The sequence below is a fragment of the Stegodyphus dumicola genome, chromosome 3, assembly GCF_044657685.1.
Source record: "Stegodyphus dumicola isolate Sdum_Otavi_A_Nest chromosome 3, ASM4465768v1".
Taxonomy (NCBI): Eukaryota; Metazoa; Arthropoda; class Arachnida; order Araneae; family Eresidae; genus Stegodyphus; species Stegodyphus dumicola.
This window is the reverse complement of record NC_140770.1, coordinates 91,086,503-91,091,034: the sequence shown is the minus strand read 5'-3', so window position 1 is coordinate 91,091,034 and position 4,532 is coordinate 91,086,503. Positions and strand designations below refer to the sequence as shown.

At 38.6% G+C, this 4,532-nt stretch overlaps 1 protein-coding gene across 1 annotated transcript in view; it reads right to left on the bottom strand.

Annotated features, from left to right (window-relative positions):
- LOC118201068 (uncharacterized) overlaps positions 1 to 4,532 on the bottom strand; it is a 68,986-nt gene that overhangs the window by 48,399 nt on the left and 16,055 nt on the right. The gene's annotated exons all lie outside the window — the stretch shown is intronic.

The following is a 4,532-nucleotide window of genomic DNA, read 5'->3' as shown; positions in this document are numbered from 1 at the left end:
TATAGTATTGTCATTTTTCTCTTGATTAATTCTTTGGCTACTGGTATAGTACTGCGATTTATCGCTTTTAGTTAGATTCCTAAACCTTTTCAGCGCTATTTCGCAGAAACTAATATTCCACGTTATCTTGCATCTAATATAATAAAACTAATAGTCCACGCTATCTCGCAGAAACATAATGATCCGTTAATAAAAGTCATTCATGACTTTTTTATTTTGCGAGATATTCGGGACGTACAAGGCTAAAGAACTCATAGAAACGACTTTTTAAAGGGCCACTGCTTTTGTTTTGCAACATTGGAAGGAATATAAAGGTAATGATGTAGTATACGATCTACAGTTTTTAGGTAGTTGGCTTCAGTACTATAGTTGATTGAAATTTGTAATTGCTGCCATTTTCCTAAAGTATTTGCTAAATGATAAATTGACGATTTAAATTCAAAAATGTTTGATTAGACTACCTTGAATAATCATTCGACCACTATACTTAGTACGATTATACGAAGGTTGGGGCAAAAGTCATGGCAACTATTGTTTTCTTGTAGATAAGTGAACGGATCACAAAACTTATATGTGTCGTGTAGAAGTTCTGCAGACATAGTGTGTATGCAGAACAACAGATGGCTCTGTGATAGCGAGGGCTCTGAAATCAGTCGGTGAATGTCGTGCGAGATTACCTGTGTTGAGCAGCGCGCTTACATTAAAATAGCCGTTCTTCGAGGGAGAAATGCAAAGGAATCTCACAGGGAATTAGTAGAAGCCCTTGGGAATAATGCTCTACCATATCGTACAGTGGCACGGTGGGTAGGAAAGTTTCAGCAAGGACGTGTCAACCAGTGATGAGCAACGTTCGGGACGACCGGTGAGTGTGCGGACCGACTTGGCACGTGCCGTCATCGAGCACTTCATGGATGAAGACAGACGACGATGGACGTTATTGGAGTTAGAGAGGGCAAGGGACATCGAGAAACGCACCGTCCACAGGATATTACGTAATGAGCTAGCGTCAGAATCCTTCCCCAATCAAATTGATGGTGATCGTCGCGTATGACGTCAGGGGTGTCATTGTTTGCCACTTTGTTCCTCATGGCAGAACAGTGACTGCACAGTACTACAGGGACTTCATGGTGCGACAGGTAAGACGTGGCGCTCGGGATAAACGTCCGGATCTTGTGGACAGTGAAATAATTCTGCACGTTAATGCAAGACCACATAAAGCAGAATGTGTACGGCAGCTACTCCGACTTTGGGGATGGGAAGAATTGGAGCATCCACCGTTCTCTCCTGATCTTTCGCCCTGTGACTTCCCAGGATCTCATTCCCAGGATTAAAGAACCAATACGTGGTAGGCGGTTTGCAACACGAGAGGACATTGCTGTGCGCCAGCAGATGACCTAGTTCACACATGGTGCGTCAAATGCTGAGGCGATGGTATTCAGCGCCTCCCACATCGTTGGCAGCGTGTGGTGACAGTAGCAGGGGACTACATTGAGGGTCTTTAGGCCCAGGTTTGTCATGTCAACTTTATGTGTATACTGTTATCATTCTTTTGCACGGTGAAGGCTCTATTGCCCTGTATACTACCGAAATAAATTCGTGTGTTACGATATTTCAGTGCTATTAATTGTAGTTAAGACCTTGTCCTTTCGTCTGTATATGTCACATTTTCCAACCGGACTGGTATCTTCAAGAAAAAAAAAAAGTTGCCATGACTTTTACCCCAAACTACGTATAAAGGAAGATGAGCTCACATTCATTTAAAATTTGTATTGTAAAATAAATGGATAATGTTCAAAACGAGTCCTTGGATCATTAAAGTAAAATAAAAGTTCTTTGAAAAACCGTTTTGGAGCATTTTGTTAGCAAATCTAAGTTATGCATATTCCTAAAAGCTATAGATCTCATACTACATCATTACTAATTAAATTTAATGATCCTAAAATTAAATAGGTTGTTAAATTGATAAAATACTTTTAATTCATGCATCCTTAATTATTTTCATATTTAAAAATATTATTTTAGTGGAACCCTTTAAGAAATAACTGAGTAAAAGTTATAGATCGCATACATCTTTACTATTTTTGTATATTAATATGTAAACATAATAACGAATTAAACACGGATTTCTTATGCTTGGTGAAATGGCATTTACTACTTTTACATATGTATGTATATGAAAGTAGTCCCATACGTACATTTCACATATGTATGTATGTGAAAGTAGTAATGTACTCTCGAAATGTATAATAAAATCTGTGCACTTACGAAGTAAGTCTAAAATGTGCTTTTCAAAACCACCAGAGGCTGACTGGATAAGAAGAATGGAAACAAGGCACCGAAGCAAGCTTAAATCCCAGCGAAGAGAGCGGTAAGCTGCAGGATCTCGTACGGTTGTGTTTTCCCCGTGTATTACGTGAATACAAGTTGGGTTCACTTTGAAAATGGCCCCGCCAGAGGCAAAATCGTTGATCGTTTAAGACGGTCGAATATTGTTAATCCAACTTAGTTTCGAACCGAGGCGAGTGGGATAGCTGCACTGTTAGTTTTTTTTTTTTTTTTTTTTTTTTACTTTCCCTAAGAACGTAACCTAATTACGAACCAGTTCTTCCTTGGCATCCCTCTCTCTAGGCAGATTGCTGCCGGCAATCATCAGTTGTGTTGCTTGAAGCGATGCAGAGATGAAAGTACATGATCTGGTCCCGTAGGTAGGGTGGTACATGGGAGAGGGAGTATACCTTGTCACGTGAGACAAGTCCGAGCATCTGGTTGTTTGCAGAGATAAGTATGAACATATTTATTTTGTAACAGAATACAAAAAATATAAGCATTTAATAAGTATTTTTCCATAAATGAAGTACAAACGAATTATGGCATAATAAAAACACTAAGTTGGGAAATTTTGATATCCACAAATTGAGAAGGCAGCGTAGGGTCTAAGATATGTCTTCTGTTAAGATCTCAAGATGGAAAGTGTTAAATAATTGCGTAAACTCGCATTCCTTAGCATCACGAAAAAACTTTTCATTAGCCTTATGCAAGAAGTCTTTAATTGTGAGAATCTTTAAATCTTCATGAAAAACTTTTTCACGAAGTAGTAAGCGCTGATGATCAGTTGTAGGCACTTATTTTGGACTATCTGTAGTTTATTTAAATCCGCAGGCGTGGCAGGCGAAGCATATGTCATCAGAGGCCTAACTGTTGAAATGTAAATTAAACGCTTCTTCTCGAGATCGAGTTTTGAGAAATTTTCTAGGACAGGATAAAGGCATTTCTTAATTTTGAGTGTATTTTTCGGATGTTGTCGATGTGGTTGGTCCAGGTAAGCCTGTTGTTAATAGTGACTCCTAGGTACTTAGCTTTAGACACAATGGGAACTGGTATTTTAAGAGAATAAGTTTATTCTTGATAGTAGAATTTTTCTTCCGTCTTCTAATGACCCGGAGCTGAGATTCCTGAGCATTTATCAGCACTTTTCATCTTCCACACCAGTCTTCGATATTAGGAATAAAGTCTTGAAGCTTCCAGATAGCGAAATTTATATTTGCAGACTTTACTGCCAGGGCAGTGTCGTCTGCCAGAATAGTTATGTTAATGCATTTTAGGGAAATTGGAAGCAAAAAGGATATGGATGATCTAACCAATAATACTTCCTTGCGGAATTCTGCTTAAGATGGGCCGAGGAGACGAGTAACAGTCTTTAACAAACACTTTGAAGTTGCGATTGGTGATATAGGAATAAATCAGCAGAATAATTTCTCTTTCAAAGTTAAAATCGATTAATTTGGCAATAAGAACCTCATGCCAGAAGCGGTCGAAGGCTTTCACCACGTCCTAACATGAGCATAATCACATTCTGTTTATGATGAAGTGCATCCCCAAGAATTCAGTGAGGGCAATCAGCTGCTTGGATGTAGATAGTTTCTCTCTGAAACCAAATTGCTCCTTTAGGAGAAGATGCAAATAAGGATGAATTTTCTTAATGTAAGCCGCTCAAAAACTTTACCAAGAAGTGGAAGAAGGCTGATAGGTCTGTATCCGTCTGCATTCGCATGAATTTTTGCAGGCCTTGGAATCAGAATAACTTTAACGGTTTTCCAGTGCTATGGAAAGTAAGAAAGGTGAAAGCAGGCGTTAATAGCACTAGTGATGTTGGAGATGAGGTTGTCAAGAAGACATTTGAGAGCTTTACTTGTGATCCCGTCGATACCAGGAGCTTTCTAGAGTTCTTATTAATGATATCTTTAATTTCAGCAGGAGATATTTCGAGCAGAAGGCGAGTTTAAGAAATCTCTTACTTTTAAGAGTGTATGCTTTTCAAAATCTCTGTTAACAGGCCAAGAATTCGGGGTGAACTGAGTTTCCAGATAAGTTGCAAAGACATCAGCTTTCTCCTGATTAGATATGGCTATGATATTATAAAAGTGAATAGATCGATTAACAGAATAAGAAGATTTTAAATTTTTTATGAGAATCCATAAGGAGCCATCAACAGTGCTGAGGTGAAGCATCATTTCATTCCAGAATTCTTCCTT